Source organism: Cyphomyrmex costatus, unplaced genomic scaffold, assembly GCF_001594065.2.
Source record: "Cyphomyrmex costatus isolate MS0001 unplaced genomic scaffold, Ccosl1.0 scaffold8, whole genome shotgun sequence".
Lineage (NCBI taxonomy): Eukaryota > Metazoa > Arthropoda > Insecta > Hymenoptera > Formicidae > Cyphomyrmex > Cyphomyrmex costatus.
The window spans coordinates 959,815-974,167 of NW_017280375.1; positions in this window are offsets into that span (position 1 = coordinate 959,815).

The following is a 14,353-nucleotide window of genomic DNA, read 5'->3' on the forward strand; positions in this document are numbered from 1 at the left end:
GGGAGAAAAAGTATGAAAGTTTATTTCAACGGGCTTACTACAGAAGACGAGTTTTGTTCCCTTTATGCTTTTATGAAAGCCTTCGCAAAAGCCGTCCAAACATCTGTGTACGCGCGAAAGCGCAGTATTTTCTTCTTTCAATATTTTCCGCGTATAACACGTCCGGAGGATGACATTCAGTAGCGGATTTTACAATAACTATATATACTACTGTATGCGCGACGAACAACTGAATAAATAAAACAATTTATTCATCAAAGCATTGTGTGTCATGGAGGAATATATCATTCAATAACAATTATATTCGCACAATTGTTATTTTCCTTCTGATACTGTAATCCATATTTTTCTCCTTCAGATTATATCAATCTATCTATTACGTAGCAAATAATTTATATTCCTTATGATAACACAGTGCAATAAATTTTAATAAATTTTTTTTTGTTTTCTCAACAATTAATAAATGTTTATTGTGGGCCAATTTTGCAGAGCTTTTTACAGCGAAAAAAATGTTTCTTTTTAAATTCTATGTTTTTTCTTTTTCTTTCTAGAAACTTTTAAAAACTCTATAAGTTTCTCCTATATAGGTACATGTAATAATGCAAACTTGTATATGTATACGTAATAAATAGCTACAAAATTTAAATGTTTTTATATACGACAATTTTCATATTTATTTATGTTACAGAGAGAGAGGAAGTCCCTTTTATTATTTATGTACAATTTTAAGCAATATATTAAATAATAAAACTTATATTGGCAAACATTTAATATCCAAACGTTACGTTAATTTACAACATTTCTGTTATTCAATATCTAAATGGTGATTCTTATGTATATTTACTTTGAAAAGTCAAAGAAACAAATTGTAGACTGTTTAAATTTGTAGAGTTTTAAAAAAATAAAATTCTTAAAATATGTAATTAATGAAACTTTTAAAAATATTTTTTTCAGTAATTAAAAATACATTCGGCAGATAAATTATTAATGAAATCATTAATTTTTCGTTTCATTTTCATTGTCAGCATATAATGCGATTGTTTTTGCCCAACGATTTCTTGTCTTTTCTTACCAAATGCTCAACATTTCTTAAATTCACCACTGATATTAATTTATTCTAATGCTGTATCGCTAGCGTAATGTTCAGGTATTATTATGTCTCTGAGGGATTCTTAACATCGACCGTATATAATTATCCGCTCGATCGATAGACCCCCGATATTCCTCCTTTTGTGCGCGCGACCCCTTACTTATTTTTTTCCGTCTCACCATGCCGATCATGCGTGCATCGCGTATGACAAAATACGATCGACCGGCTAATTAACCAGCTGAGATACCTCAAGTTATGCTGCAAGCGATCGCAGCTCTTTCCATCGAGAACACACCCTTAAGTTTAATATACATTCCCGATAGACGCAGAAAGCTCTCCCGCAAGTTCTTCGCCTTATATCGACCGCCTTTCGACGTGTTTACAACAGCATTTTCCAACGGAATACGCAATTATCTCGGATCTTAGCTCTCTCCGATCGGATAAAATGATCGTGTTGGTTTATCTCTGGACCATTTCTCGCAGGAATTATTTCAGCCTGTTACGCTTTCGACTTGCCGAAGGGCGAGGAGGAATCGACTTCGGAAGTACTCGTATTTGTACGAACCGCAATCGATGAGGCAAACTCGGAGTTTTCCAAGCCGATTAATCCTCGAAATCGATATATGGATATAATAATATAAAACAATTAAATGGATCACAGAGAAAGTGAGAGAGAGAGAGAGAGAGAGAGAGAGAGAGATGTGTGTGTGCAGTTTCTAAAGTTAACAGACAAATGTGAGATTACGAGTCAGAGTAAAGTAGACTAAAACAATGTGTATTACAAGTACCTACTTTCAAGGTACTCGGCATAAAAAAGCAAACACATAAAGAAGAATAGAAGATAGCGGAGAAAGAGCAAATGAAGGAATCAAACTATTGTAAGCGTTATGTTAAAGCAATCATATAAAAAAAAATATAAACAACTAAAGAATAAATAACATATATTATTCACCTGTAAACGCAGAGTCCGTTACAATTATACTGCGACGTGAACGTGAGCTATTAGAGCTAATAATGATGTAAGGGGGAGAAAATCTAGAGGTATATAGGTTGCATCGTTTGGTGTATTAATAGCACAGAGTATTAATATATATAAGTTTCCCTGCTCGATGGTTAATCGACTTTGTTGCTTGAGCAACGACTTAATGGCCGAGAACGGCTCGTCTTGCAATCTCGATCGGTTCGGCATTGCTCGCTCTCTCGGGGGAGAAGTTTCGCTGCGTTAGCAGCAAATTATTGAGCTTCGCCGACAAACACTCGCGACGTTTGCGCAGATGCACGCTATCTTACTAAGCGCGAGGGAGAGCTTGTGCCATTCACCCCGTGACGGTTCTGCCCTAGATCGCGGCCGCTGTTTTGATCCGCCACCGCCATCGCTCGATGCGTCGAAAAGTAGGTACGCGTCGACTCGCGAAATATGCGCGCGACCCACATTTAATCCGAGAGATTGAAAAAATGCTTAATTAGACATACGCGAGATGTAAATTTACATTTCCCTGTTATCCTCTTCAACACGATGTAAAACTAATTTTATTAATTGATTTACAGTCTGCTTGTATATTATACAATTATGTTTATTTATTGCGCAATTGAGGGAGGTTTGTAAATTACAGTTGAATCGATGAAACGGATATTGTTTCTGCAAAAGAAATATCGTCAAATCATTCTTCTCACCACGAAGTTTTGTAATTATTAGAAGCATTACAAAATTTTTTTTAATATTACCTTTTTACTTTAAGACACGACTTTATGATATATTATAATATTGAACAATTAAGTTTTCTAGAAAAAAAAAATATTTTTTAATTATTATCTATACGATATAGTATAACAGAAAATTATTAACTAATCGAATATCGGCGTGAAGACGTATTCTTAACACGTCAAATATCATTTTTGCTTAGAAAATAACCATCATTTTGAGTTGTGACGATTTTTTATGAATATAAGGTAAATGACTTTTTTGATGACAAAGAGGATAAATATTTTTATCTAACCCATTTATAGTAATAATTCAAAAATTTTTGTTGTGTCACTTTTGAATTTTTGATTTGTGTCACTTCTAATTTTTCATTTATTAAATTGAAGAGCATAATGCAAAAACCAGATAGCTTTATTTTTTTGGCGAAAATAACTTTTCGCTGAATGGATTTAACGTATCAAATATTCCATGTCTTTTAGTATAAAAAATGAATCGTTTCGAACACTCTATGAACAAAGTGATTTTTACATGTTTTAACGATTTTTATAAATTATTTCATATAATGGCAAAATCTAGGCAAAAATTGGTTTTTGTTAATACTGTAGTAAAATTTAAAAAACGGAGCTGACCAAGAGGCCTTCAATTTCTCTATTAATTTTCTGAACGTCTACTATAGTAACATAATATTTTAATTGTAATTTTAATTTTATTGAAATTTGAATTTGAATCGATTAGGGTAGTGTTCTTTAGTAAAGTGTCAAAAATTTGGAGCCTCATCAGGCACCCCACCCAAAATTACAAATATTTGTATAATTTTGATAAAATATTAAAACTACGTGCATATTAGATATCTTAATGAAACAGTATGAAACATACGATAGTACATCAAGAACTGCATCTTTATCGAACGAAAATATGGTGAAATTATGTTTACTTTTCGAAGTTAAATTTATATGCAAGTTTATGTATGTAAATCTTTCCAGAATGGCCGTTGACCGCTTTTTTGTGTGACTATTAAAATTGTAATTTTTTTTTAACTGTTATAATTTCGTTTTTGAGGAAAGTCTATGGAAAGATTTGTGTGTAATTAGTCAAAAAAGAAAATTTTGTTTCTCTCTTTATTTTATCATTAACCTATATACCATAGAATTTTGTACATGTTAATTTTCATACTTCAACTTTATTATATTAAAAAATTAGACATTTTTAATGCTTTCTTAAATGTTTTCGTTAATTTGTATTAGGATTATTAAATTATTTGAAAAACAAAACTTCAAAAAGATGAACATCGTTCGTACGGAGTTTTATGTTTCTGCATATGCAACAAGAATTTATTATTTTTAAAGCACTTGAGAGTCCGCGACAAGAGTAATCCCCATACTTTATTTTAACAAAAACGAAATTACCATAATAAATTAATAAGAAATAAAATGAAAGAGATTAGAGATCTGATTCTCATGCACAAAGAAATCGTTCTTTAAAAGAATATATTCAAATTTCTCCTCAGTAAATGAGTTATTTTAAATACACGTTATTAAAAATTTAATTAATAATTAATTATACGATAATATTATTATACAAGAACAATTATCTATAATTATTTATATAATTTACGAATAAAAAAAAAGACAATACCTACAACGGTCTAAGCTTGCTTCTATTAAAATAATTGCGTATGAATTTATATATTACGTATGTAATTTTTTGATTGCGCGCCGAAATTTATTCAGACTTGAAACGCAACATTAATAAACTACCGCAGAAATATCACGAGTTACATTGACTAACGATTATTGATGCTGTTTACGCATCTTATATCAATCTTAATAATGTTAAATAACCTATTAAAAACTGTAAATAATTAATTTTTCATTGCAAAAAATATTACCTGGATCTGGAATCGAACCCGGATCTCTGGCATTCCGTGAGAGAAAATTGATATTATATATAATATCAATATGTGTACAAAAAATAATAAATGAATCACTAGTTTAGAAAAGGCTATAAACCAGGAATCTTATTACGTTTTCAAAAATCATTCTATACTCACAATAGGTAATCTTCGTAAACTGTGAATTATATCTTTTAATGATCAACGGTATCGTTAACTGAATATCATAGATTGACCTGCGTTTTTCAAGATCATTGATTTAATCGCGTAAGAGTCGATGCCACACATGCATGCCATATCCGCGTTACCTTGACCGTCAATTAAAGTTTAAACTTGAATAATAAATTTCTGTAAATGTGACGTTTCCTCATAGCAATTATTCTCTTCTCTCTCTCTCTCTCTCTGTGAAAACCGCGAGGTTACCTTGCTATGAGATAGCTTTGTGAGAGATTTGTGCACTCTTTTCTTTGAACTGCGCCGTGCATCAATGTAATAGAACCTACTGAGTCGCTCGGAGTCGAATCATATTACTCAATTTGTTACTCAATTTGTTACTCAATTCGTTACCGTTGCTCCGCCCGTAAAGCGAATTCAAATCTGAAGAAAGTGCTACATGTTACGATTTACTGTAAAGTACTCTCTCGATTTACAAGAATTATCGCTGTTATATATAATAACAATAATAATTATTATTTAATAATGTATTTCCGTATAAAGTTAGACAGTAATTTCTAAAAATATTGCATGTATCTTCGGCTCGCAATAAGCGTGCTATTTGTTCGAAAGAAGATTGTCACTGTGCTATATCTCAATAATTACAAATTGGCAGCAACAACAATTTATATTAACTTAATTATAACTGTAATTAATTTCCTTTCTAATGGAAACTTCAATATAATAACTATAATAATGTGCATGAGGTTCCATCTCTACTTTAATAGAGAGAATCTTTAATGAACTGAATGTTGGCCTCGATAACAATTTCAAGAAAAGTCTCGTTTTACAAAGATACCTTTTAGCATTATAAAACATAAATAATCTTCAATGATCAAGTTGTTCTTTTTTATTTCAAAAGATTGTAATCTTCTTTTCAATACGAACTACGTAAATTATAATTGATAATGTCCAGCGTAATGTTCATTTTAATGAGAATCTTTAAGGAATAAATCGAATAAGTGTTTAAAACAGAGAGCGTCAAACACGGTCGAGACTAAATATCGATGCTTAATAATATTTCTATGTAATTTTTAAATATAACTTTCAGTTATACAAACTGTGCGCCAATTACTGTCGAATCTGCAACGCAATCAAAAACTGAAATAATACTCTCACAAATTTATTTTCAACAAATTTAATAATATATATTTTAACGACGATTTCAAGGAAAAATCTCATTCAAGGGGGAAATCTCGTTTTACGAAGATACCTTTTAAACGCTGCAAAAAATAAAAATCCTCACCACTTGTATTTCACCAGTTGTCCTTTTACGTCGAGAGAAATTTCACTTTGCGTCAAGATAATCTAAAGATGAGTGCAGTTACGTTAATCTCCAAATTGCAGCGAAGCAAAGGTCGCTGCGTCGCTCCTATTATGTGTCCACTGCGTCGGAAACGGTTAGAATTTTGCGCGACGCGAGCGCGAGGGTTTAACGAACCGTATACCTAAGTCGAAATAACTGCACGGGATAAAAGATAAAGAAAAAGGATAAAAAGCAAAAGGAAGATATATCGAACAGAGATAGATACAGAGAAGCCGCTACCGCGCAGCCCGGGTCCTCGCCCTCGGTATAGTCTCCGAAAGACGAACTTACTTATAGGGTGAGTCGATGCGACGACGTGCGGGTGGACGGTATACGTCCGTCATCTCGTTCGGGCGGATGATCGGACGATGACCGCGTTTCCTCGACAGGTCGCACCTTACGTTGCGTCGGAGCGCATCACATCCGGCCGGCCCCGAACGCGCGCGAGGGTTGATTGACCGCCGGTGGCACAGAGAGAGCGCAGTGCACTATCGATTATACGTCTGGTAGCGGCAGCACCACGTGGTGCCTGCCTGCCTTTGCCTTCGCCTTCGACTAGGCCAGTGTGCGCGCAGCCCTACGCCCTATCGCGGGGTACTCTGCCAGCCATTCGCTCGGCGCATGTTTATCGATACTTTTACGGGACCGATAAGGATTCCGCCGCCACACCGCGCCGCACCGTGACGCGCACGAGGCTGGCGTTCAAGGAACGACCACCGAGACCTGCAGGCGAGACCCCGCCGCTGTCGGTCGCATATCCTAAAGATCGTGTCAGGGCACAAGTATTCCGTGTAATCCGCTGGCGAGAGAATATCGCTGTCGATGCAGTGCTTTAAGTCGCTGAAAATTATCGATTTTGATGATAATCATGTAGGATTAAGAGATGTGATTCTATTTTTAATTGTTGTAAACTAAGCAAAAAATTATCATGACATTGAAATAGTTTCAATAAATTATTAAGTTTTTTTTTCATTTGTCACCAATTATTTTAACGTTATTTTAATGTTATCGTAATCTACTGTGTTTTACTGGAAAGGTCGCTATCTCACCTATACTTTTTCTTTGTTTTTCTTGCATCGTTAAATATATTTACATTTTATGATTTTTTTTTTTATAAGTAGACTCCTTACAAATATATATATCAATATAATGTTGTACAAAAGTGTCGTTGGGCGAAATACGCTCGGTACGTCGATCACAGTTCTATGATGGGATTTAATTCCCAAAGGTATTAATCCACTTCTACGATTGAACGAAGTCACGGAGAGGGCAAAAGAATCACGTGTGCTGTCCACTTTTCTGAATCTTTCGCCCCAGCGATGTCCAAGCTTTTTCTTCACGTGAAATATAGATGTACTTAATGGATTTCTGAAGTTATTCTTGTCACAATGTATTTTGACAATTGAAACAAATCGAAATTGCTATGAAAAAATTATGCTTTTTTATTTATGCAAGAGTCACTGTACTATATATTCATAAATTCCCGAATATTTATAAAAATTAATTAAAATGTTACATACTTTTATATTTCATTAACAATATAACTGCAATAATTTAATTTTTTAATTATAAAATAAAAATGTCTATCATAGATTAATGTACTGCTTGGAGAAAAATTTTGAATTTTTTCCATTAGAAAATTTCCCTTTTTTACTTTTATTAAAGCCTTACACATTCTTAGCATTCTGTTAACTACTTTTTCAAGCGTACTTAATAATATTTATTTGTAAATATTTTGAAGACATTGCCAAACTAGACTCTGCAACTGTTTGAATCTTGAAAGACGATAGCACACTCATTTGGGTTTTAATTATTAATTTTTAATTTAGTACAATATATATAGTTTTTTCAAATAGTAATAATTTTTAACAAAGAATTAAAGCTACCATTACTTGGATAGGAATAGGAAGATCTTTAATAAAAATATATTTTAAAAAGTAGAAATATTAAAAAAAATATCAAGATAACAATCATCTGTATTTTTCGAGAACTAATAAGAAATATTATTTTAAAGAGAATTAAACTTGGGTTAAAAGGTAAGAAGACCTTTGGTATGAATATTTTTAAAGAAAAATGAAAACTTCTATTACTTGAATTGGAATAGTAAAATATGTTTACTTTATTTTTGAGGATGTCCCGAAACTTATAAAATACGTCTTAAAGAAAAATAAAATGAAAAAAAATAATCGCACACGATTAGGCTTTTAATAGATGAAGAGATAAAAACAATCGTAACGTAAACTTAGCACGCAAGATTAATCAATGAAAAATTCGTGAAGCTGATTTTTCCTTAATAATCGCGTAAATCAGTTAATTATAGAAACATATCTTCTCTAACAACTTATCATAAAGGAAATTTAATTTATTACAATTAACACTAACCGATATTGTTATAGTCGCTAAACCAGCGGACTTTAAATCATCCGGAATCTTGCATGAGAGCGAAGAAAATAAATTTGCTGCAGTCACGCGAATCGGCGTTACGTGCTAAGATCAACTGAATGAATTATTATTTCTTTCGCTGAATAAATCAGCCTATGCAAAAATTAGCCTCCATTAAAATGCGCGAGATACAAATATATACTTCTTTTTATATACTGCTTTAGTTAAATTTCCATTATACTTGCGTTCCACATTCTTCCGTTGTAAGTTGTGCCTCCAATTTTGGTTTATTTATTCGAATCGGTGGGTGCTTTCCAGCAAGGACAGAATCAGACACTGTGTAACACAGAGAATCGTTTCATCCTCGTTTAACGTAGGCAAACAACAAGGATGCAATGATTCACTGTGTTACACAGTGTCTATACTTGTGTCGTAGCTGTCAATTACACAAAGAAGCATGAAAAAAATGAAGGCAATAAAGTTAAGGCTTCGTTGACATAAATGTTGGCAATAATCTTTTTATTTATTAAGAAAAGTCTCCCTGTTATATTAGCGTCGTTGAGTAAGTACCGTGTCAGTTTCGCGCGAGGATAAACACATCTCGGCGTAGTTTCTTCATGCATAATTTCGCACGCGCGTAGCAAAATAAATCGGATATCTTCTCTCTCTCTCTCCCCCTCCCCCTTTTTCCTTTTTTCCTGTACGAATTTGTCGTTGCGGCGAGTCGCCTTCTGGACGAGTCGTTTGTCCGCGAGGCGCTTTACAAAGAATGCTATCGTGTAAATATCGTACAATTAAATACATCAAGGATAAATAGGTCGTCATTCCATATCCGTACGGTTTTTAAGAGGCTTACATCCGAACGGGGAGTGTGACTAATGCTTGCAATTATATTAGAATGGTAAGAAAAGCCGCATTCAAATCGCCTTACACGCTAATATTTATAATGTAATTCATCACAGCAATAAACAAAATATACGTGTGCGCATGTGGATGTACAAAACCCGTGAGTTATCGTCTTTGTTGACTCATATTCCCCCCCTCTCTCTCTCTCTCTCTCTCTCGTGCATTCATCTTTCGCGCGACCACCATGCAGTTGCTCGTTTCCATGTCTTATATAAGTTACAGCTTATTTTAAAAGTATTAAAGTTACATCTGTTTCCGGAATTCAATATAGTCGTATATGCGACTACATGGGGGATCATCGGCGTGTTCACGCCGTTAGAGGGTGACAATTGAAGTTCGTTAATATACACACGTGTAGCAACCGAATTTTGCCAATTGTGCACGGAGACGTTCTAGGATGGAAAGTAACCAACCGTTCATACATTTGAAATCCGCATAAGGCATTAGAAATACAGTATAAGGCATCGGTTGTCGTTTCTGTTTCGCATTCGATCACGCGTAAAGTAACAAGGCCTGCACTACTGTTGCTACTAATTAAATGTCGTCTCAAAATATCGTGTAAAATGATATAATTGTACAATATAACAGAGAACTAGTACGCCGATAACATCGGTAAAAATGATAAAAGTAAGAGTGTGACGATAATGAAATAGGCGTCTAAAGTTGAGATTTGCATCCTGCTTTCGGAGATGGACACTAACAATATATCTATGATACGGTAGTTAGAAAACTTATGTAAAATATATTCCATATGTATATGACTACGTTTTCGCTTAGCTCGTGAAAGTTTCACGCTCGCGCACGAGAGTGTATGTGTGTGTGTGTGTGTGTGTGTGTGTGTTGAGTACGTGCGTGCGTGCGGAAGTAGGATATCGCGATAGTTCGTCCTATCTGTACAAAAATAAGAATCTGCATGTCTTCTATTTAAATGCTCAAGTGTTTAATAATTCGAATCCATACACATTCGCTCGTTAACAAATCTCCTGAATTCCGGAACAGTCCATTATTTAGATTTTAGAAAATATATAATATATACAATAAAAAATGCCTTTAGAGCTCAGCTTCGTTCATCTCTTTTTTTCTCTCTCTCTCTCTCTCTCTCTCTCCTTTTTTTTTTGGCTGTCACATTTGCTTCTAGATGTGATGGATATATCACAGAGTTAATGGATGTAGATCCGACTAATTGTATAATAAAACGTACGTCCGCATAGGTATGTACATGTTCCTCTACACGTTGCTCTTTCCTATCGGTTTTAACTCTTAATTATATGAGCACGTGGCATAATATATGCAAGTACATATCTACGTATGCATATACATATATATGTACACACACATACATATATAATCAATAAAACTTTGTACGTGTACGTACTTCAGTGTGTCAGTTGAGAAAAATATAAAACTATTGAGGCTCGCGTGATGGACCGTATTCTCGGTTTTCCTTTCCGTTCGTGATATCATATATAGACTTGGTATGCTATTATATCTCTACTTGGTGGTCGAACTAGTGCAGTAGACGCATCTAGAAATGCATTCTAGTTGATCTAATGCTTTTGTTGTCTATTATTCTGGAAAGTTAATCGTTAATTCTAAAATTCGTTGGAGGCTCTATTAGTCAAACGTTATACGTATCCGAACGGACTAGCACCTTTAAATCTTGAAACTTTAATTTCTATCACTTTAGCCATGTTGAACTTTCGAAGTGTTGGAAATAAAAGTTTATGGTATTTTAATAATGCCTAAATTGCTGCAAAAACTGAATGTTCTAATCTAAAACATCAAATAAAACGCACAGTAATAAAGTTCCTGCGCCATCTAAATCTGTATTATTAAATTACATTTTACGGAATGTGTAGAGATACGTAGAGATCCTCTAAGGGCGCGCATTTTCACACGTCATTTCCGGTTTCACAACATCATGTCGGAGCTTTGGCCGAACTCTACCTAGAGAATCTCTAAGAGATACGATGGTGATAATGTTACTCGGAGTCAACCGATTAATACGGTATAATTTACCGCCGGATCATAAGTACCTTTGTTAGTCGTTACACTATCTTAATTGACGAAAATGTAGAAGAAAAAAGCATGCGAAGTACACAAGTTCCAGCTGCCAGTATTTGTACATCGCGAACAGATCTCGCACTAGAGATCGCACGCATATCAAGTTATCGAAAAAATGTATCACCCGGAAAATTGTTCAGAGGAAATCCCCACATCGTGATGTATTTATTCAGTGTGTATAAATCGCAACTGTCTATCAGTTTTCACGCATATCCATTTCCGATGCATACATCGAACTGTATATACTCGTATCATCGATCGGGAGGAGCGAGATGCGCGATCGATCTATTCCAACATCCACTAACTCTATGCTAGAAATGCAAAAACGCTACTCACGCTCAACTAATACAAGTCTTAATGCGTCCGCAAATGTACCACACTCGCCTACCTTTGTATTAGGCCCACTGGAAATCTTTTATATACTGATTAATGATTAACGATGTTAATTAATGTACAATTTTATTTAATAGGTTGAATACGGTTTGTCTTCAATTTTACAAAAAATACACTAAAATGATTTATTAATCTTAATCAAGCATTTAATTTCAGAGCCAAAAGTTTATAACTTTTGTAGAAGGTGCCAAGATAAACTTATCTCTCCCTTGTTGTATGCAATTTTAAAAGATTGATAAGACATCGTTTAACAAAATTATTCTTTTGACAGAATTGAAAGCTTATAATTTAAATTTTATTATTAAAAGGCTTAAACTTTTCAATGTAATTTTATCTTTAATTAATTTCATAATTATTAATATAAAAAATTATTATAAGATATTTTTAATCAATTTGTTTGATCGATCCTTTTCTTTGAATTTATTTTGGTTTACAAATTAGAATATAGTGTAGCAGGAGTGTGTTGTATTTTCGCGGATCTTCTATTGCGAGGCCGATCTCAAGAATATCTTTGCAAACGCAATATCTATGCACTTCCAATGACAAAATGCAATATCGTGAGCAGTATTCTTGTTATACTCTTTTAGAAACAGTCTTTATACAATATCTCAATTATATTATGTACAATTGTATATACTAGCTAAAAGATAGAACCTATGTGTTATATATTACGTTAGATCCAAATATGAGTTCAATCTGTCGAACTGTAATTACATAGCAATATTTCAATCTTTATTCGAAAATAATCCAATTGAAATCGATTACTTATACCCTGGTCGTATTTACAGTAGCGCGATGGTATTCAATAATGTACACGAGTTTTCGAGTTTACATAAATATTCTGAAATGGTCGTGATTTGAGGTTGTCTCATAAATGTATACACCTTCGTAATTTCAGAAGTATTATATCAGGACTAGATAGTATTTCAAATATATGTACGATGTAAAATATGAACAATTCAACTGTAAAGGATGAAATCTTTGTACAATTATATAGAAACTTGTTGCATGAAATATTGCACATTAAGAAAATTTAGGCCTTATTTCCAACAAAAGTACATTTACACGTATGATGTAAAAATGTTTGAGATACGAAATGTTAATCTTAATCATGAAGCAAATTTTTCAAGAATATTTTTTGTATCTTTTTAACTACTTTTTAACAGTATTTTATATCTGAAATACAAGTTTCTATAGAATATTTTTTGTATTTGAAATACAATCTACAGTGTCTTTGTCTAGTCCTGAAATCATCTCGGTTCTCTTTCGCATAAAATTAAGTGAAAAATATATGAGCAATCAAAAATTATCAGATAATTATCCATTGAGAATTATTGTAATTAATCAACAATTCAGGCAGTATATAGCTAATAAACGTTATATCTAAAAAAATACTAGTAATCTAGAGTTTGATCACTCGTTTAGAATACTAGACTGCAGTAAATTACAATAATCCAGATAGCAAGTTTCCCATAGTTGTTGTCAAATATCAATTTGCTTGAAATTGCTTTAAGTTGCTTTCAATATTGAGGAAAGTTGTTTTTAATTTTGCTTATTGAATTATCATTTTTTTTATCGCTACTAACTTTTGGTTATGAGCAATTTCATAGCAATATTCAGGTAACAATTGGATGATTGCTCTCTTACAATTATATAATAAATTATCGGAAATTCAGATGATACAAAGAATTTTCAAACTATTTGTCAACAAGATGAAAAAACTGAGAACTGTCAAAGAAATTATTTACTTTCATCTTGAAACCCAATTTTGTAGACTCGTTTTTAAGAAAATACCATTTCATCATTATTTCGTTAAAACATAAGACGAGAATTTCATATATATATATATATATATATATATATATATATATATATATAAATATTATGTTTTTTATTCTATTCTGTAATTTTTATTTACCAGAGATGTAGCTTCATCATATCTACGGCGGTGTCATGTACTGTTTACGGGTGAGCAATTTTACTGGAAATATATTTCCATTCAATTGATGGAAATGTTGAATAAATGTTTTACGAAAACAGTTTCAAACAGATTGTGACAATTTTTATGACAATAAGTATGCGACAGCATTTCTACTACTGCGCAGGCAACCGTTGCCACAGTGGGCAAATAGTACCAATTATACGGCATAAAATCATGAAAATCAAAATATTCTTTAAGACAAATTTATAACATACATCGTGTACAAGCACAAATATTCTCGAAAACATTTAATTTTCTTTAAAAATTTATACAATGGTTAGAAAGAAAAAATAAAATGTAAACAAAATTTGAGTAAACGCACAAAAATTTTAAAGTTTGACGCATTATTTATGTTTATGTAACTTCACGAAATATCAGTAATACTGTTTTTTGAAATACCGATCTGAAAAGTAGAGATTTCAAGC